This window comes from Centroberyx affinis, unplaced genomic scaffold (genome assembly GCF_046629955.1).
Source record: "Centroberyx affinis isolate AG114_WGS23_722 - 3 ecotype Tasmania unplaced genomic scaffold, CSIRO-AGI_Caff_v1 ptg003762l_1, whole genome shotgun sequence".
Lineage (NCBI taxonomy): Eukaryota > Metazoa > Chordata > Actinopteri > Beryciformes > Berycidae > Centroberyx > Centroberyx affinis.
This window is the reverse complement of record NW_027281638.1, coordinates 15007-37349: the sequence shown is the minus strand read 5'-3', so window position 1 is coordinate 37349 and position 22343 is coordinate 15007. Positions and strand designations below refer to the sequence as shown.

General features: G+C 43.2%; 1 pseudogene; it reads right to left on the bottom strand.

The window, feature by feature from the left end:
- Nucleotides 1-18814, bottom strand: part of LOC139662333 (pleckstrin homology-like domain family B member 1) — a 61111-nt pseudogene extending 42297 nt beyond the window's left edge.
- Between the last annotated feature and the right edge of the window lie 3529 nt (nucleotides 18815-22343).

Here is a 22343-nt window from a genome sequence, read left to right as displayed (position 1 = left end):
TATGAGGGTGAGGAGATGATGACAGAATTTTCATTTTTGGGTGAACTATTCCTTTAACTATTGCTACAATCACACTGTAACTGCGATTCTGTCAGATTGCTGCACGGAGTCGCATTTCTCGATCGAACCGATCTAGACAAAATCCGATCCCCGAGGCGCGCCGCCTACACGTGACTTGTATCCGAACGCTAAAATTGGAATTTTGTCAGCGTTGCCATGACAATAAGTAAACCTTACATCCTTCGTCTGAGATAACCGCCGCGCGTTTTGGCGCCACGGCAAGCTCGGCCGATCCGGCGTTCGCACGGAAGACAGCGAGACGCGACAATGGGAAGAAAGCCTAGCAGATGACACCTCAGTTCAGTCAAAACTCAAAAGGTTCATACGTAACTGGGATGTGTTGGAAACAAAAACAGATCTGATGGGGGTTTTTTTTTAATTATTGTTCCTATGCGTCCACGTGTCTTTTCCACATCGCTGTCAGTTCATATTAGTATCAGATACGGGTTATATCCTAGACCAGTGGATTCACAATGTGGGGTCCGGGGACCACCAGGGGTCCTTGAGGGGGTTCCAGGGGGTCCCCAGTAAATTAATGAATCGTTAATTTTACCATTATTTCAGTTAACACAATTAGAGAATGTAGAAGAATGACTGGTTTTATCATAGTTTCACTGTTATCTCTCTACCTACAATACAGAGTCATGGAATTCTGGACAAAATCATATCTGACATTAAAAATATTCTCAGATTTGGGTTTCAAGAGACAAAATCTCATCAAATGGGGGGGTCTGTGGCTCTAATGTGGACTAAATTAGGGATCCTTGATATGAAAAAGGTTGAGAACCACTGTACAGTCATTCAAAAAAAAAGTCCTGTAGTGTGAACCGAGGTCTCCCGGGTTACAGCCTCGTGTGGGATCGGACGTGCCGGATATATTTGGCTCCCTAGGTGGGTAGGCTTGCTGTCCGACAGTAGGTGGATATATTTGGTGTGGTGTGTTCCGCAAGATGTATATACATATGCGGTATGAGGGTATATTTGGTGCGCTAATCCACGTGGACACAGGCAAAAGATGCCAGCCACGCAAGGGGGAAGAGACATTTCTGACGTCCTGCCGGGCTGGGAAAACTCACAGAGAGGTACAAAAGAAAGAAAGAGGGGAGGGGAAAGAGAGGGCAGACAGGCTCAGGTGGCCGGAGCTGGTTTTGTCTCAAGATGATCACCGACTTGAAGGTCATAGTTCACCCTCCTCTTGATTTACCGCTACATCACTGCCTGGAGCGAAGTATTCCGAGACATACAGTATGAGGCCCCGTCGCTGACATTTCAATGGCAATTTCACCAGAAAAAAAAAAAAAAAATCCAAAAAAACACTGGGGTCTGGAGAGAGTTGTGTGTCTGGGAAAATCCCCGTCGAGTGTCCAAGATGGTATTCTGTCTTGTAGGCCTAAATTAAAGGGGTATTACGTAACCTTTACCGACCTCCATTGGCAACCAGTAGGAATTGCAACAACATTGATAGAGCTCATCTCCCTCACAATTCTCTGAACCATTACTTTCACCAAAACAATACAGCCTTAGAACATTAGTTTATGATAAGAATGCAAAACTCCTATCTTTAGCTTTTCAATCTCAAATGTCCATAAAAATAAAGCTTCCAAGCACCTTTTTTTGTATCTGTAATTTTGAATTTTGATTCAAATTTTGTATTGTATTGTGGATGGTCTTCATTGTGGATGGCTGAGTACCCTTTCTATTGGGATTCTTGTTGTTCTTAATTGACATTGGCATTTCCATGGACCATTTCATTTCATATTGGAATAACTGCAATCAATTGCTTAATTTTTACATTATATTGTAATTGTACTGTGGTGTTAACCCTTTTGGTTTTGGTTTTTTTCTCTTTCTTTCTTTCTTCTATGTGCATACGTTGGTGTATGTATGTTTCCTTTGTCATTTGGTGGTCTGTATGTATGTAATTTTTAGAAATTGTGAATAAAAAAAATAAAAAAATGCAAAACTCATTCATCCAAATCCTTAAAACAGAAAGCCCTTGTTACATGCGGTGGCAATGGTGACGACGGCACCCTCAGGATCCCTCATTTAAAAACAATGACATCATAGGAAAGATGAGGTCATCTCCGGTGGGCGGGAGAGGGAACTGTGTTTTCACACTTTATCCGTCTGTCTGCCACAGACCCAACATGCTGGGACTCGGCTCGTATGCCAAGCGTGTTGTGCCAAGGCAGCGTGTCAGTCAGACGGCCATGTGGAGAGGCCGCTGCCAGGCCGGACAGCTTGGATCAGATGGACACGGGAAAACACACTCCTTCCCTGCAGACTGCCCGTTAGAGGAAGCTTACCTCTGGGCTGCGAGGCAAAACACCAGACAGCCTAGTTCAATGCGGCTGAAGTAGTTCACAACGTTTGTCACTTGTATCATTTGACTGATTTATGCTGCCGATATTCAGTATCTTCAAATTTGCAAATTAACATGCTCAAAAAGTTCCAAAAAATTCCAGGTATTCAGTGTTTCCCCGATTATTAACACCATGAGACACTAAAACTCTCTATTGAAACTAAGGCTGGGTATTGGCAAGGACCTCATGATACGATACGTATCACGATACATGGGTCACGATACGATTGTATCACGATACATTGCGATACGATACATATTGCGATACATTGCAATACTCCACATAATTTACTGAAAATTTAAAAATAGAGCTGAAAATACAACTTGCTGTGTACCACCTGGGTAGTCTAATATGTACATCACATTATATTGATAACTCAGCGGACAAATTGAGTCAAAACTATTTCATTCAAAGGGATTTGAGGGAAATTTAAGAACATTTTAAATCCGTTTAAAACATGAATAATTTTTTGTAAATGTATCGATACGAGAGGCTGGAAAATCGATACAGTATCATGGAAAAAATATTGCAATACTCAGTTGTATCGATTTTTTTGCACAGCCCTAATTGAAACCCAGGATACTTGTGTGGAATCGGATCAAACTGTTCCATTAGAATCAATTCAGTTGAAGAGCTTCCCATAGAAAACAAGTATAGCATTGATCAATTATACGATCAATATGTAATCAAAGTAACTGCATCATCCATAGACCACACTGACCGGCTGATATCCGACTAGCCGCTGTAACCACAATACCCAGCATGCATTAGCCTCGGTCATGTAACCGAACCCCTGGAGTCCTGCAGGCAAGAATAACCAGAGCACAAAGTGCACCTTCCCCGAAGCTCACAGGGACTGGAGCAAAGTGGGTAAGCACTGAACCAAAGTGTGGTAACACTGAGGTAAATATAGCCTTACTAACCAGACTCTCTGCACCAGTCCTCCCAATTCCACCACCCCTCGTGGTCATGTGACTGTCCCCCTCGGCTGAGGTCGATTGCAATCACACCTCGCTGAACACAAGAACAAAAAAAAACACCATCTCCAGAGAAAGATGAGTAACAGTCAGATGAAGGCCTTCCAATAGGACTTCAAGGTAAACGGTGCTTGACAACTCGTATTATGAAAAAGCAGGTATTGGCTGTTCATAATAAAAGGGTGAAAACCACTAACCAACATAATTTGGCTCAATGACCTCCATCAGGCTTTTGAACTGATTTGGAGTGCCTTGGATTCCACTTCTTCTTTACTACTGAGGACTCTTCAAAAAGGCACGCAAGATTTTTTTTTACTTTTTAACATGAGCAGCTGAGTAGCATTCCAGCCTCCTCTCAGTCATTTCATGTTTATAAATGTCCTCGGGTTTGAATCTAGCATGAGGTCTCACAATATGTTATTATTATTATCATCATGGCTTTCAATGGAGAGTTTTAGTGTCCCGGGACGGTCTAAATATTGTTTCAGAGGCTTCTGCGTCCTGGCAAGAATACAATTCTGGGGGAAATGCTGAATACACTGATTTTATTTTATTTTTTTTACACAGAAATAATCAAATCCCATATTGGTCCCTTATTGGTCAAACGCTACTAGCCTGCTCCAGACTTTAGGTCATGTTTATCCCTTTACAGAGCTCAAACACACAACTAAAAAAAGTCTGATATTTATAGGAAATCATCATTTAGTCGTATTATCGCTCCCTCGGGAAACACTCAAATACAGAGACCATGTTTCACTCATCCCCTTATGTCATCCCCTTATGTCATCATATAAGAATCTAAATGGGAACCGTTGTGAAACTGCGATGAGGTACTCGGTTCGGAATTGGGACTCTGAATGAGAATCCCCCCCCCCCCCCCCCCTGTGCAACAGCTATAAAAAAAGATACAGGAGAAACACTGAAGTTAGATGAATAATGACAACAGAGGCAGATCTTGGAGAGCTCGCTCAGGCAGCAGGAGAGATGCCTCTCCGGAGTCGCTGAGGATCAGATGTGGGGTTTTTGAAGGCCGATACTGACACTGGCACTGGCTGTTGGCAGCTTCGGTTCAGCAGTGTATGGGGGTGTTTCCGCAAAATTTTTGTTTTTGGCAGGGTGGAAAAGCCTCTGAAAGAACATTTAGACCAGTGATTCTAAACCATTTTCATATCAAGGACCCCTAGTTTAGTCCACATTAGGGCCACGGACCCCCATTTGATGAGATTTTGTCTCTCGAACCCAAATCGGAGAATATTTTTATTATTAGATATGATTTTGTCCAGAATTCCATGACTATCTGTATTGTAGGTAGAGAGATAACAGAGAAACTATGATCAAAACAGTCATTCTTCTACATTCTCTAATTGTGTTCACTTTTTGTAAATGAAATAATGCTGAAGTTTAACAATTCATCAGTTCGCTGGGGACCCCCTAGAACCCACTCAAGGACCCCTGGTGGTCCTCGGACCCCATGTTGAGAACCACTGATTTAGACCATCCGGGGACAAAAAAACAACAACTTTCCATTGAAACCCAGGATGATAAAATGAAGACAAATAAACCTGCGTACTTGTGTGGAATCTGATCAATATGTCACATTAGAATTCAGGTTAAGGGCTTCCCATAGACAAACTGGCCCATATCGAATTTTTTACTAAAAGGCCAATATTGTTATGTCTGAATAATCCCTTCTGAGACTTTGTTTTTCTGTTTAACTTTGTTTTAATGAATTGTGTGAAAGCGTTAGCGGGCCTGTGTGTGAAATGATTTAAATGTGAAAGCTCTGGGGCAAGAAAAATGTGTCATGACAGTGAGTCAACTGTGACTAATTACAGGCCCTGCAGCTCCACACCCTGCCTCTTTGAAGAGCTATGAGTTTCTGTGTTTGTAAAAAATACAACAACCTAACAAATTGCTCGGAAATCTGTTGCTTATGTCTGTCAGACCTCCCCCTGTCCTTGTATGCCGTATTTACTCGACATGAATGTGTTCTTGACCCTGATATTCAATGAGTTATCTGCACATATCTTATGTCAATATTTTTCATTGTGTGCCTATAGTGGTACTGGTCCAAAGGTTGTTTAAGGGTGAGCAGCAATAAGCTTTCCATCGACATGAACAGAGGATTACAAATTAAGAGTTGGACTGAGATGGGTTGTTGAACATTTTGTGCTGATATTCATATTTTATTTTATAATATTCTTTCCATTTTCATGCCAAAAAGTAAGTAAGTATTATCAGGGTGGAAAAGCCTCTGAAACAGTTTTTAGACCATTATGGGTAGGGCTGAACTATTAATCAAAAATTTTATCGAAATCGCAATATGGCCTACTGCAATTTTCAAATTGCAGGAGGCGCAATATTTGTTAAAGGTGAAATGTGTCAAAATAGCATTTTAAATGAAATATTGTGGTGCTGCAGAGATGTCCTGGCCTACACATCATATTCTACAGACTTAAGAAAACATCTTTGTTTGGTACAGATCCCCGCAAAAATCACACCATAATCATTTTAATACGTTTTTCAATGAAAATGAGAGTAATGATGGAAAAATGATCATTCCCTCTAATATCGCAAATCATATCGCAACTGCAATATCAGTCAAAATAATCGCAATTAGATATTTTTTCAAAATCGTTCAGCCCTAATCATGGGACACTAAAACTCTCCACTGAAGCCCAGACAATATTCAAAGGTAAGGGAAACTTGGCTATAGCTTACTACCTTTAAATTAACAATTCATATACAAAAAACATGCCTGAAGAATTACATGAATAAATAACGTGTAAAAAGAAAATTAAATTTCATTGCTGTTTTTTTGGACCACATGACTGGCTGATGTCTGATATATAATAAATGCCAATATCAGTCTAACCCAATCACAAATAGGATCCAACTGTAAAGGTCTGAGGACTCTATAGTTGAAACAGCTATATCATTCAGTTTGATCAACACCTGCCTTCATGACAATGCCGTTATCAGTTAACATTTAAGGTCTACCTCTCTCTCTCTCTCTCTCTCTCTCTGGCCTTGTGGCATTTACCACCACAGCCCACTTCCCCCTGACACAGGGCTAAAGAAAGCCTCACTGTATGGATTCTGGCAGTAACAGACACACTTTTATTTACTGGGCCCTGCCTCTGTAGGGAGCATCGGAGCAGGGGGGTGGGGCGGTGGGGTGGGGCGAGGTGCACACAGAGGGAGGGCATGTCGGTCTCAGTCTATCCCAACTGAGCGGCCTTCACTCCCTTTAAAAAACACCCACTTTGTAATTACAAGCCGGGGCAAACAAACGCAGTCTCACGCAGACAACAAAACACATATAAAAAAGGCTTTTAAAAGAGGACTTTGTCTCGGCCTGCTTCGTTCAAACCGCCAGACAGGTCCGAGATGTCTAGTGCCGCTCCCTCCTCCCCCACCCCCCACTCCCTCTGCTCAGTTTAGGAAACAACAAACAATGCGGTTGCCATGGGCTCATCTGGGCGCCCTGAGACCGCGTGTCAGCAAGCGGTTCAGACAGCCCGACAGCCCGGGTTACAGACAGACAGTTCAGCTGGACGGTTACGGGGGCCGGGTCAGTCCTCCTTTAACAAACAGACACGCAGATACCGAGATTGTGGCGCTCCCTTCCTCCAGGAGGTCACACAGATTAGGGTTCGAGTCGAGCAATATAGGTTTATGAAGGCCGATGCTGTCTTGAATTTTTTGACCCCGAAAAAATCAAAACAATTACAACTGTTCAGTGTTTTTTCCGGAGAATATTATTCTTGTCAGGGTGGAGGAACCTCTGAAACAGCATTTAGACCAGTGTTTCCCAACCCAGTCCTCAAGGACCCCTTTTCCTGCAAGTATTGGTTCCAGCTCTACTCTTGCGCACCTGATCCAGTTAAGGTCTTAATGCTGATTGGTAGAGACAGATCTACCTGAACAGAGCAGCATGAAAGTAGTGTAGGCCCCATTGGGATCAGGTGTGCAAGAGTAAAGATGGAATAAAAACTCGCAGGACAGGGGGTCCTCGAGGACTGGGTTGGGAACCACTGATTTAGACCATCATGGGACACTAAAACTCTCCACTGAAACCCAGACTAATGTAATTCTGTTAGGTGGGTTAGCAGCTCCTTCAGGCAGGGTGAGGCAGGTTTCACTGCAAGTTGTACAGACTGTTGAGTAAAATCATCCCATACCACACTGGAATGATTTCTCTTGTGAGCCATGTGAAATATAAATAATAATAATAAAATCTATGCATACTTTTGCATCTGATCAAAATTGTGCATTAGAATCAACTCAGGTTAAGGACTTCCCATTAACAACCGATGTCAGAGGTAGACAACATAAATGGACGAAATCCAATTTTCTGCATAAGGATAATATCTGCCTTCTATGCTGACAAGCCAAAATATCTGTCTATCTGTATATCTGTCATCTGGTTCTGTGAACCAACACTGGTAGAGATTAGGCTAACTTTCTAGCACAAACAAGTAGTCTAGCAGAAGACGCTTTGTGACAAGCCACGACTCAAAATATAAAACTGATCTACAGCCATGAGTAAAAACCTTTAGTGCCTTCCAAATCAACTTGAGAGAGGAGTAACCAGTGTATGTATTAATTGAACAGTGGTGTGATTTTTAGTGTTGGTTTGCTACGACATTACAGAGTGTGTGAGACGTGTTCCTCACTCACCAGTCTCTCCATCTCCTGCTCGCGGAGCCTCTCCTCTCTCTGGCGCCGGTGGTACTCCAGCAGCTCGTCCTCGTTGTCGCTGATCTCCGTGATGCTGTTCTTCCTCTCCCTCATCCCCGGGTGGGGCCGCCCCAGCTCCCGGGGGCCGGCGGACATCTTCCTGTGGCTCCTGGGGCTGGCTACCGGGGACGAGCCGGGCAGAGAGCCCAGGCTGTACGCGGGGGACAGGGCGTTCCCGAAGCTAGCCTTCCTCGCCCCTACTCCGCCGCCGCCGCCCTCCATCATGAGAGAGGTGGGCGAGGGGCTGCGGGCTCGGATCCCCCTGCTGCCCAGCGGCTCCTCCGGCGGGGAACCGGTCTTGCGTCGGAGCCTGGGACTCTCCGGGACCGGCTTGCCCAGACTCGAGGGGCTATCCGGGGTCCTCAGGGTGGGGATCGTCCCCGGGAGCGCCCCCGGGAGCACCGGGACGCCTCGCCGAGCCATGGAGGGGCTGAGAGGGGGCAGCTCTCTCATGCTGCTGCCCCCTCCGCCGCCTCCGTTCAGCTCCATGTTCCTCCTGGCCATCCGGGGGCTTTCGGGGGGCTGCAGTGAGCGCGGGTGCTGCTGGAGCGGGGAGCCTTGGATGATGTGGACGATGGGGTCCAGGGGGGGCTGGAAGGCCCTGGTGGGCTGGGAAAGCTGCCTGGAGGGGCTGGAGGTGAGGGAGCGATCGGCCAGGCCGGGCTGCTCTCTGAAGGGGCTGGCCGGCCGCTCCTGGAGCACCGTGGCTGTCTTGGTCCTGGGGCTGGAGGGGGACGGGGACGAGCAGGTGGGGAACTTAGGCGTGAGTCTGGGGCTACTTGGCACAATGTTTCTGCTACTGAGAGATTCAGTAGAGGACAGCAGGTGGGTCTGTCGGGGGCTCTCAGACCCATCTTGGCCCAGTCCTCTGCGGCCTGGCTTGGGGCTCGGAGGAGCCTCCGCCAAGGCCTTCCGCTGCAGCCTGGGGCTCTCCTGAACCTTCTGTCCAGCCCCGCCGCCGCTGTAGTTAGGCAGTATGGTCCGTGGCTGGGGTATGGGTGGAGGCTGGGTGGTGAAGTTGTAGCTGGAGGAGCGTACAGGCACTGGCGGCAGAGAAGAACTCTGGTCCTGGGGTCCTCCGCTGGGAGAGGGGCTGGTGAAGCTCCCGCTGCTGGCCGCCGAGGGGGAGGAGAGGGGCGAGAAGGGAGGGGAGTTGTTCTCATAGCTGGACCCTACGGACATGGCTCCGGGGCTGGTGGGAGGGGACAGCAGATACCTGCCCCCTCCGTTCACCATGGGCGACAGGGGGGAGTGAGGGATGCCGTGGCTCCCCGGCGGCTTTTTGGCCTCTGAGGAAGAAGGCTGGGGGTCATCCATCACTAGGGAGTCCATGATGTCCTGCAGGTCCTTCTCAATAGAGCTGACAATTGCACTGTGCTCAGATTGGACTCTCTCTCCAGGAGCTGGGGGAGACTGGGCCGGACTGGACTGATGATTCCCATTGACCAGGCTCTCCGGGTCTAATGAGGGAGATAGAGAACAACTGTCAGCAGGCTTTGGCTTATAAAACTGTCCGACCTAAAAACACAATGTGTAGAAATTACAATACATACATGTTTAACTTCTTACAACACTGAGAGCCTAAAGCAGTAAATGAATTAAATGAATAGTCTACATTCCCCAGTTGAAGAATTTTTAACAGAACCTTACCCAGTCTTTCAATGTCAATCAAGTAGTCCAAAGTTCAATTTATAGGTTGGACTTACAGTGGACCATTTAAGCTCTACATTCAAAGTGAATGCACTGAATACAACAGAGGGCCCTAACCATTTTGCTCCTCATCCCTTCATCAGGATGAAGTGCCTATCCTCAGTTCCCTTTACCACTGGCCTTGAGCTCTTAACACAAGTACCTTCAATGACTCTTACGCTATAGTAATGGGCTCCACTTCAACCAGCCTATTATCTACGACTAGTTACGCACGCAAGCCGGTTGCCCCGACATCAGCTACATTAAACTTCAATGTTGCAGCGCTACGGAAAGGACGGGGAAGGGAAGGGGGAAAGGGGAGGAGAGAGGGAACCGAAAGAGATGACCAGGAGCAAAAGGAGGAGAGACACTTAGAAGGAGGGAGGGGTAGAGGAGAGGAGGGCGATGGACAAGACCGGGCTGCCCGATGCCTCTTCCACATTCTCCAATTCCATACTTTCCATTCCATAAGTCTGACCGTTAACTGGCCAGTGGCTGGTAATATTAACGGGGAAGTAATTCAGAGCATGGTGCAGGGAAATTGTAGACATTTTCAAAACTTTCTCATAATCGGTTTTTCCTTGCATGGTTTCCACCATGATGACCATGATGACTTTTCCATGACTTTCCATAACCCTAAAAATGTTCTTCCATCCTGGTTTGGTTCATGTTGTTTTTCAGTGCAAAAAAAAAATATCTAAAAGGGGTGAACAGTCTGGTGTCCACTTCAGTTGGGCTGCAAACCACCATCTAATGGAATAAATGTGTGAAACAATTAATGCATTCTTGTATAGTCTTGCAAGTGACCCATTTGTACAATTCCCTGATATCCCCTGACTTCTCCAGACAATTTAGCAAACTCCCTGACCGGAATACAGCTGTCTAACTAGGATATTGCAGAAATCCCACGACCAATGGGAACCCTGTTGCTACTAGCCGGGAACGTGGAAATGTTCAAAATCATTTTTCTAAACCGTATTTCCCAGCCCTGCGAACAGGTACGGACGAGGGCAGAGGAGGGATGAGCGGTGAGGAAGCGAGGGACGCGGATGAGGAGATGAGCAGATAGACAGGCCCGTACAGTGGGATAGGGATCAGGGGAAAATGTGCCGGTATAACCCAATTACTGCGTGGCCCGAAAGCAGCGCAGGACACAGACCGGGTAATCTAATCTTAACTGTCTCTCTCTAATGTCAACATAGTAGATTATAAAACAGCAACGCGTGGCCATGTGGGAGCTGCACCAGCGTGGCCTTGAGGCAGGGATCAGAGGCACAGATCAGGTTTGATTAGTGCTAAATGAAATCTGTTAAAATGGGGTTATACGGACCGTGAAGATAATTGCAACGGTGCAAATAGTGAACATGACGTTGGATAGTGATGTAAGAAAGTATAATAAAAAAGCACTGTGGATTGGAATGTATGGGAATAAAGTGAACCTAGAATAGAAAAAAAAAATCCATCGAAAGGTTATAAGAAACTCCCTCAGTAATTCTTGTTCTTGCTTAATGAAAATGATCCCAGAGAGAGATGTCCCAATTGCAAAAACTGCTCTAAAACATAGAAGCTTCACAAATAATGCATTAGCTCTGCTTGTTCACCGGGGAGATGGGAGTAGCTTCCTGCCTGCTCCTCTGTAACGACTCCACTGTACAGTAGAGCTCCTGTCCTGATGACAGCCTGACCACAATTATACCTCAATGCATTTTCATGGAAATTACACAACATTAAGGTCTGTAGGCTGTTAAAATAATCATTTATACAATTATTTCAGTACAGGCCGCGTATGGATGTGAATGTCACCGGCATTTCGTTTCTCAAAAACAATAAACAGGCTATTATCATATGCAGTCAAAAACGAAGGGGACTTTGACGAGCGTCAAAATATAAATGCAATCGTTTGTGGGGGGAAAGCCCGTGCAATGATGTCATGGGCTACAGAATCTCGCGCCCTAGCCCCCCATACAAGACAACGGCACGCCGAACGCCGTTCACAAACCTGGCAATTTAATGTTGCCTTGCTTATCGGTAAAATTACATGCATGGTAGAGCATGACTCAAGACTTTTTAGAGTCGTTATGATACATTATTCAATTCGGCATACATTCAACCTACCAGTCAGCGCTTATTTCAATAAAATGCCAACCTTTACAATTGGTTTGCTCGTTATACCCACAATCTTCTCCCACCAAAATACACCGTGGAGGGCGGTAGCGAGCAGTGTGAACCAATCATAAAAAATAAGATTTTATTAAAATTTGGTGCTGCTTGTTGGCTCATCTATACTCCGAATTTACCATAATAAACTAATGAATCATAAAACGTCTAAAGTGGTGTCCTACGAGGTGTGTAGGTTTTCAGCTCAGCAAGGCAACATTAAACTGCCAGATTTTGTAATGGAGTTTGGCCGTTGAGCTGTATGTATCGGGGCTTCTCTCGCCCCGAGCTGTGGCAATAAGCAGTAGGTTACTCACATGAAGGAATAAAACTGCGACCCGGTCAGTTTCAGTGCGGTTCACCTGCTTTGAAACACACTGAAGCCCACATCATCCAGATTTCAGTAATACACCGGGTTTAACGGAGACCCGCCTCTACACACACCGAGGGAGATTTGGAGGCTCACCACCGAAGTGATAGCTCAGCCGGGGGTTTGGTGTGCCAGGCACCGCTACCGCCTCCAGCCGACCAGTGTTAGCTGAATCAAAATAAAACAGAGTACTTCCGGTTACGACCTTCAAAATAAAACCCTTACTGAACAACGTGCTTCGACGCTGAGGATCGCTTATAAATCTTGTCCTCTTTCAAAGAAAATACAACTGCCATGTTTGTAAAATGTCCTAATAGACAACCGACAGATAATATAATAATTAGACAAAGTTTCATGAACTGTCCCTCTAAATGGGTTGAAAATGCAATTAAATTGTAATGTAATACATCGCCAGATAATGTAATAATGACCAGTGAATGTAATAGTGTATTACACTATCAAGCAGCATATAATTACACCAGTCAGAGGATGTTATTACATTATCCAGCAATTTATTAGTGTCAGTTTGCTACAGCCCCTCTCACAGCATATATAATAATAGCCATAGAGGACTATATAAGATAGAGGGCTGCCAAAATATAAAAAGAAAATCTCAAACAGACGTACACCAGACAACTTAAAGAGCGTCTACAATCTTAACAAATCAAATTTCCCAGAAATGACAAACGTTACGCTTTTATTTTGAAGGCAAAATCGCCTTACTTCCGCCCTCCGTGTGAATAAGTTCGTCTAGCTTGATGCAGCTCTTCCTGTCCGGGGTGATGTGAACTACTGCGAGATTTACCGTGCTGTTTTAAAGAGCCATGGCAGTGGATTTAAAGGCCTGACACCCGGTTGTTTCTATAAGACACACTGTGACAGTTTTAGATGTAGACAAGGGTGGAAACGGTAAAAAATAAATAAATAAAATAAAATAAAATATATCTATATATGTCTCCATCTCTGTTGTTTGTACTGTTTTGGTTTTTTTTGTTGAAATTTTACTTTATAAAAATTGTCGTTTGACCAGTATCAGTTTGTTGATATATTGGGCTGCTATCTGGCTTTCATAAAAAAAAAAAAAAAAACTTATTATAATTTGTTTAAATCAACAGAATAACACATGGAATAGGCTCCATGTATTCTGAGAGAGAAACAGGTTTTCAGGCCCTAAAGCAGTATTCTGGAAAGAAAAAAGTACTGTAACAAATAAAGCCCACTAACATGAAATAAAACAAACCTTAGTATGATGTATGAAAGAAAGTCAATTTCAATTCATTGAAACAAAGAGGAGAACATCTGAAGGGTGGGATTAAAATAAACTGAAATTAATCGTATGCGTTAAGTGTTTTGACTCAGTTGTACCATACAAACTACCGCCTGGAGAGTTATTGAGATCATATGGTGAAATAAAAGGAAAAAAAAAAGAGGACGTGTTATCCTCAGGCATGGAGATGTGGGTTTTGACTGGTTTGGAAGTGGGGAAGGCTTGTGGAAAGTGGTACGGACTCTATGGAATAAGGTTTTCTTCTTTTTTTCCTCTCCTGTGTGCTGTGTACTGTCCCATCCTTCCATTTTAATTGCGGGGGCTTATTTTCTTTCAGTAACACAACGCAATATTGGAACGGCAGAGATTCAACATGCAATGGTGCCACAGTGATAACTATCATCTGCATTACAAACTGCCTTCACTGCTGCCTTTTGCAGGCTGTCAGATAGCCAGTGACAGATATAAGAGCCAAGTCACTGAGAGATAAAGGCCTTTTATTTATTAAAAAAAAAAAAAGCCTAAAACACAGGAGGAGGGTGGGCACAGGATGAGGACTGGAGGGGAAACCCAGGGAGTGGAGGGGAAGGGGGGGCAGACAGTAGAATAAGACCGGAGGTTTATAAATAGTCACTGTAAGAGATAGCAGCCAGCCACTTTAAATAAGCAGCCCATAGCCAACGGAGCTGTCTGCTGGCCTGGAAGAGACGGCATGGGAAACCTCCAGGCTGTGAAGAGGTGTCAGCTGAGGGACGCTGAGGGGTGGTGGTGGTTGGGGGGGGGGGGGTTGATAGGCTTATTGATCAATACCAATGAGTCAACGATTGCTTCACCAACTGCTGAGATTTCTGGCTTTCAAAACTCACTTTCTGGCCCCCTCTCCCTGTATTGCCCCATTACTTTATTGGGCCTCCAAGACAGAATTACCATCCTGGACACTCTGGACTGGATTGTGGAACTGCCATTGACATGTGAGGGATGGGGGGGGGGGCTTCGTAAGTGTCTCAGAATACACAATGCAAACTTTGAGAAAACATGGACACCTTTTCTGGACTATGTAAAGACCTTAACGGTTGCTCCAGAGGATGGGGATGACTAAAGATATAGAATGTTAGATAGAATGTTCCGCATACATACGCACTTATGCATGCACACACACATACAGGGTTTTTTCCCTATTTTTTTTTTTTTTTTTTGGTAATGGCATGACTTGGGGGTTTACACATGATGTTATACATCATCTTCACACAATGGCAGTTTTGTCTTTGATCTGATTATGCCATCTGTGTGACATACATGAACTCTGTGTATTGCTGTTGGCAGCTATATTTTTGTTTGTTTTGCTTTTGTATTCTGAACTTTTCCATTACCCATTTTGTACTTGATGGTCTCTTAATGCCAACACCCCCCTTCTTCTTTTTGTTTTCCTGTTTATCTCTGCTGTGGGGACGGGAGGGAGGGAGGGAGGGAGGGGATGCATACGCATGATTGTCTGTGTTATGTTGAAAAAATTGCAAAACCCAATAAACGGATTTAAAAAAAAAAAAAGAATACACGATGTAGTGGTAAATCAAAAGGAGGGTAAACTATGGCCCAACATATGTCAAACAATCACCAATATCAACAAAAATCTATCATACTTTCAGAAAATATATGCTTTTTTTCCCCTTATAAGCCCCAAAGCGTGCTACGAATTAATGTCATTTTTTTTTCTTTTTTGTAATTATTATTTTATTGAATTTTTGTATAAACATTGTCACATTCTGGTCAACAAATCAAATGACTCCTATACATCTATAACATAATAATAATAATCATAATCATAATAAATAAAAAAAAATAAAAAAATAAATGAAAAAAAAAAACAAATAATAAACATGATGTCATTGTCTTATTTCAGCCTTAAAAAAGCTGTGTCCCATATGAAAAGGTCAGTGAACTGAGTTTAGATGGCTTTGCCCTCCATGACCTTACCCCCCCCGCTCCTCGAATTCATACGCGATGAACAAGTCCGATTTTTTACGATACTATCCCATCAGATATGACCCGGCGAGATAATGCCCAGATTATTATGGGAGCGGTTAGGAGCGGGGCCTCCTGTGTGAACCCAACCCAGGAATGCGTAATTGAGGAAAATGGTACGTCTCTAAACAACGGAAGGCATTCATTTACTGGATCAGGAAGTCCGCAACACCCAGTGTGTGCAATGTGCGCTATACTTACCCCCCCCCCACCCCACCCCCCCACCCGGTGGCAGGCGGGTAAAAAAAAAAAAAAGAAGGAAATAACAAGATGCTATGACAGATCCTTAGTAGCCGAAGCTGGCCAAGAGGAGGTACGGCTTTACACTTGTGCGCCTGCCAGGAGGAGCATCCAGAACGCACACACACACACACACACACACACACACACACACACACACACACAGAAACACACACACACACACACACACACAAGCAGCTGAAAACTTTGCCCGGAGACCCCCAGAGGAATGAAATGCTCATAAAACATGCATGGTGCGAACCCCAGCGCCAGGTCCCAGCTGGGCACCAGGCAGGCTGCAGGGTTCAACCCGATGCGGGTTTCGGAAGGCCGATATTCTGATGTGGTGGGGGGGGGGGGGGGGGATATTAAATATGATTCAATGTGAGCATTTTTAAACACACAAATGCACTATTTTGGAAAAAAACCCAGACAGACCAGATATCAGTAAGTGGTTCAGAGAGATCTAATTGTCTTGCTTTAGAGAAATTGACTTATGCTATCAAAGGAAAACCTGATGTCTTTCAAGAAATATGGGGACATCTCCTACATTTTATGGAAAATAATCCTTTGGGACCTGTATTAACTAGCTAAGCATATTTTCAGCTCTTGTACATTATTAGAACGTAATGACTTTGTCTTTTATGTCATGTACAACTTTTTTTTTTTCCTAGTTCTGTTTTTTTATTTAGACAGGGGTTGGATGTGGGAGGTGGTGTGTGTGTGCTGTATTATCTGTTTGGGTTTTATTGTCATGATCTCTGTTGTTGAAACTAAAATGGCAATAAATATATTCGTTAAAAAAAAAATGTGACCATTTTTATGGCCAAAAATGGCAAGCGTTCAGTGTTTCCCCACTGAATCTTTCTCTTGTCTGAGTAGAAAAGCCTCTGAAACATTCAGACCATCACGGGACACTAAAACTCTCCACTGAAACCCAGACTAATGACATTCTTTTAGGGTTAGCAGCTCTTTAACGTGTGACCCACCACACATGTTCAGTGGTAGGGAAAACTCACTTACTGCCTATAAAGGAAGAATTCATTTACTAAAAAAAACATAACTGACCAGTAAAATTGTCCCGATATACTACACAGGGTTCCTACACATTTTCAATAAAAACATTTTCCAGACCTTGATTTGTTTTGAAGATTTTGTCTGGTGTTCAATATGATTTACGCAGATAGACATCTTGCCCCTGATAACTAGGTCATATCACTGTATAGATGAAGATTGTTCTTCACAGCCACAAATATCACAATATGTGAGATGATTGGCAGGGTTCCTATTTTCAAATTCCATATTTTTCCCAGACCCTATGTTCTTGACTGGATTTGATTTTGGTGGGTATTTGATATAATGCATGCTGACAGCGGCTGGGTAATAAGAGCGTCCCTCTATCTGAACATTATTCTTCACATCAACAAAAACTGTGGACTCAAAGTGGCTCTACAACAACGTAAAAGCTAGAATCATGTGTGTATCGGACCTGAACCGCAACATTTTCCATACTTTTTTTTTCAAATTCCCAAACTATTCAAGACCTGGAAATGATCGAATTCATTTTTAATACTTTTCCAGACCTGCGTAGGAACCCTGACTACACTACCTCCACCCTTGCCAGGCTGGAAAAAAGAGGGGGAAAACACTGTGGGGGGGGGGGGGGGGTTTACTGCTGTGCAAACAGGCACCTGTAAAAGACGCCTGCCTAGCCTGCCGGCCTGCTGGGGCTCTGCAACAATCTGGGCCATTCATCCATATGGGCCAGAAACGGGAAGGACACGCTCTTTCTAGGGCTTACTATTCATGTGACAAAAGGTCAGTGTGCTTTTATTCTCACGGGGGGGGCCTGGGGTTTGTGGGAAGAAGGAAACCCTCGCGCTGAGTGAAGACAGTCGGAAAATACAGTAAAACAGACGACTGGACCGGTGTCGAGTGGTGCTGTGCGGTACCTGTGCGTAGTCTGTAGTCCCCGGCGGGGCCCCTGCCTCCCTGGGGCATCATGCTCTTCATCCTGAAGGCTTCCTCGGGGTGGTTGAAGCGGAAGAAGGCCGACTGGCCGAAACACAGCATACAGCCTGGAAGGCGGCAACATGTACCAGAGAGAGAGAGAGAGAGAGAGAGAGAGAGAGAGAGAGAGAGAGAGAGACTGTCAGCTGGAGTTATGACACCGCAGTGAGGCAGGGAATATTATACAAGAGCACAGGGTATGTGTGGCAGAGGACAAAACAGCTGCGCAATGACATTTCATTAGAGCGGCGGTTCTCAACGTGGGGTCCGGGGACCACCAGGGGTCCTTGAGGGCGTTCCGGGGGGTCCCCAGCAAATTGATGAATTGTTAAACATCACCATTATCTCATTTACAAGAAGTTAACACAATTAGAGAATGTAGAAGAATGACTGTTCTGATCATAGTTTCTCTGTTATCTCTCTGCCTGCAATGCAGATAGTCATGGGATTCTAGACAAAATCATATCTAACAATAAAAATATTTTCAGATTTGGCTTCAAGAGACAAAATCTCATCAAATGGGGGTCCGTGGCCCTATTGTGGACTAAATCAGGGGTTCTAGACATGAAAAAGGTTGAGAATCACTGCTCTACTGGAGCTTCAGCAGAGCTTCCTAAAGAAAGAGAGAGACACCATGACAGCTTAAAGTTTTCTCTCAACAAAGTTTTCTCTCAACAAATCCTATGAAAATAACAAAATCATTAAAGTCTCGTCCATGTAGCCGATACCCAATAAAGCCATGTCCCAGCAGCCATAGAACTCCATTGTGTTAAAAACGATTAAAAACACATCAAAGAAGATATAGATTGATTCAGTTTAATTTTTTGCAACAGATTTATCTCACCCCCTCCAAGCTACATGGGTTGAACCCCAACCTCTCACCCCTTTGTTTTAGATGTGGTCTAGTAGAGGGCACTTTCCTTCATTCCACTTGGCAGTGTAGTAAACTACAAGGTTTCCGGGAGGGGGTCTGTGATGCTTCATCCACAATTCATGGAGTCACTTTTCCAATGGATCCTGAGATATGCCTTTTGGGCAACCTCTCAAATTCTAATCTTACACATAGTTATTCCATCAAGCTTACAGGAATCCTACTGGTCATTGCCAAAAAATGTATTGCAATGAAATGGAAGTCAGATCTCCCATTGCCAGTTGGATGGTGGAAGTGAACAGCTGCATGCCTCTGGAAAAGATTAACCTACTCACTAAGGAATAAGATGCATCTTTTCTATAAAATATGGCAACCTTTTATCAACTACATGGAGAATCTCCCATCTCACATGACTGAATGATCTTCTGCATGGTCTCTCTGTTCTCACCACACTAGTGTTGTAAAAGAACATTCTACTGTGGTTAAGGCTGACCTATCTCTCATTTGTCTGTAAAAAAAATTTTGAGACGTCTGTAATGTACTGTGAACGTTTTTGTATTGTCATTGTGTGGCTGTATGTTTGGTATACTTTTTGAAAAGCCAAAATAAAATACTCTAAAAAAAAAAAAAAAAACACGTCACAGAGTCATGCTGTTGCTCTGGGCAGCATATTTCATCATCACGATGCAACGGGCCGGCCGACTTTTTCCTCAAACAACTTAATAAGCCGGCTGTAAACTCTTTGCGATCTCAGGAAAGTAGTTCCGTAGCACAGAAAATAGTCCCCGGCGTAATGAAGAATTTGTTTCCATTTGAATTTGATTTGGTAATAACTACAACAGCCTGACTTTTCGTGGTAACAGTTAGCGATATTTAAAATGTAAACTTTGTCTTTGTGAGCTGAATTTAAAGGTTTTTAGCTTACAGTTGGAGCCAATGACTTCCGGGTTGAAGGCTAAAAACGGTACATGGGAAGTCAGAAAGTAACGGCAGTAGAGCAAACACATTGTTGATTCTGTTATTTTCATAGGATTTGTTGACGATAATAAATGCATTAAAAAACACCAGCCTTATCCTTTAAGTGAGAAAATGCTAATTTGTAGCATCTACAAAGCTAAATGGTAAACTAATCTTAGACAATATGCGGCGAAGTCCGGCAGTTTTGTGTCGGAGATTGGTAAAATCGACATAAAATATGATACTAAATAATGATCTGTTTTGAACTAGCAGGGACTACTTTCACTGTTTCGATAGGAAGTGAAGGTGGTGTGCAATGGGAGGCTGTGTACTGCTAAAAATCACCGAGCGGCGATTGAATACGTGGTTGCTCACCTTAAAATAGTCCCAAAAATAAACCTGGTCGCATCAGTTATATCGAGTTAATGAGATTTCATTTTTTTAATTTACGAATCCACAGGCCATATAATAAAAAGCAATAACTTTTTATGACTAAAAGGTCAGTCCTGCTATCACTCAACATAATAAAGTGTTAAGATGGACACACACAGCATGAGGAGGCAGAGCTGACTCAGACTCTGGGTTCACCATCATCAACAGAGGGCACAGCGTCCCTCATCACCTCTGTAAAGACCAACATCCATCAAATTTTGGGAATACAGGAAATATTACAACCCATACGGAAGACATAAAGGACATTAAAGTATCAGAAACATGCTCCGAATTGAGATATTAGACAGCATTAATCATCAGCTGACTGACTGTTTATCCTCATACTGAGCAGCAGCAGCAGGCTTATGGGCTGTTTTCCTCTCTGACGTGACCCTGCTCGGGCTGATGAGCAAACACACGGTCTCTATGGTAATAACATCAACATCGCGTTCACTTAGCAGCCAGGTTGGAAATGTCAAAACACACATAACGCCCGTGTGCCACGAGCTGCATAGCAGATAAGCGATCGCATGTTTAATGCCGTCTGAATATAGAGCCATTGTCCTGCTGTGATTACGGGGGGGGGAAAGGTCTTCCGGCCCCAGCAGAGATAAAACCCCCTGCCTGTCGTCAGCGTAGGGAACTTATGCAAGCCCATTTCCACCAGTGTGATGATGAAAAAAAAGATCCTGTAAGTCATTATAATGAGAAACTTTCTCAAAATAATGACCTAGTATCTCAAATAATGACTTTGTATCTCATGAACATGAATTATTTTGAGAAAGTTTCTCATTATTTTGAGATAATAACTAATTGTTTTGAGATACTAAGTCATTATTTTGAGAGTTTCTCACTGTTTTGAGATACTAAGTCAAAATATTGAGAAAGTTTCTCATTATTTTGAGAAAGTTTCTCATTATTTTGAGAAAGTTTCTCATTATTTTGAGATAATAACTAATTGTTTTGAGATACTAAGTCATTATTTTGAGAGTTTCTCACTGTTTTGAGATACTAAGTCAAAATATTGAGAAAGTTTCTCATTATTTTGAGAAAGTTTCTCATTATTTTAAGAAAGTTTCTCATTGTTTTGAGAGTTTCTCATTATTTTGAGATAATAACTCATTGTTTTGAGATACTAAGTCATTATTTTGAGATAAGAAACTCATTATTTTGAGAAAGTTTCTCATTATTTTGAGACACTAAGTCATTATTTTGAGATACAAAGTCACTATTTTGAGAAAGTTTCTCATTATTTTGAGATACTAAGTCATTATTTTGAGATACTAAGTCACTATTTTGAGAAAGTTTCTCATTATTTTGAGACACTAAGTCATTATTTTGAGATACTAAGTCACTATTTTGAGAAAGTTTCTCATTATTTTGAGACACTAAGTCATTATTTTGAGATACTAAGTCACTATTTTGAGAAAGTTTCTCATTATTTTGAGATACAAAGTCACTATTTTGAGAAAGTTTCTCATTATTTTGAGATACTAAGTCATTATTTTGAGATAAGAAACTCATTATTTTGAGATAAGAAACTCATTATTTTGAGAAAGTTTCTCATTATAATGACTTACAGGACCGTTTTTTTCCATCACACTGGCGGAAATGGGCTTCCATCGGAACTCGAGGCCCGAGGTGAAGAAATGGAAACTTCTCAATCAGACGGAAGCACGACAAAGCCAGATGCCCTTTTTTTTTTTTTTCTTCTCCTGAGCAGACGCACACAGCACACCGACGGCTTGGGAAGAAACGACCCGATCACATCACGAGCTCTGACGGGGGCCGGACTGAGGGGGGGGGACCGCGGAAAGTTTGTTTGAGGTTTGACAATTTACATAAAGCGGTATTGCAGGAGTGGTCGCGGGACAGAAAGTGATAGACGTTGAAGCCAAAGTTTACCACACTGAGGGCAAAACAGACCGCTTGCACTTGCTTTGATTAAAACATATCCTTCCCTCTTTCTCATTCATTTGCACCCCTGTCTTCCTTTTCATTACAATTTCACTTGAGGCAAAAAACTGATGAGTTATCAAGGCATTGCCTGCTAACAAAGCTTGCCATGCAAGGCCTTATTGTTATTAAGAAACAACTGACAAGGACATTGAGAGCTAATGGGACATATCATTGCCAATATAAACTATATATATAGAGACTTTATAATTTGATTTTGGATTTGTAC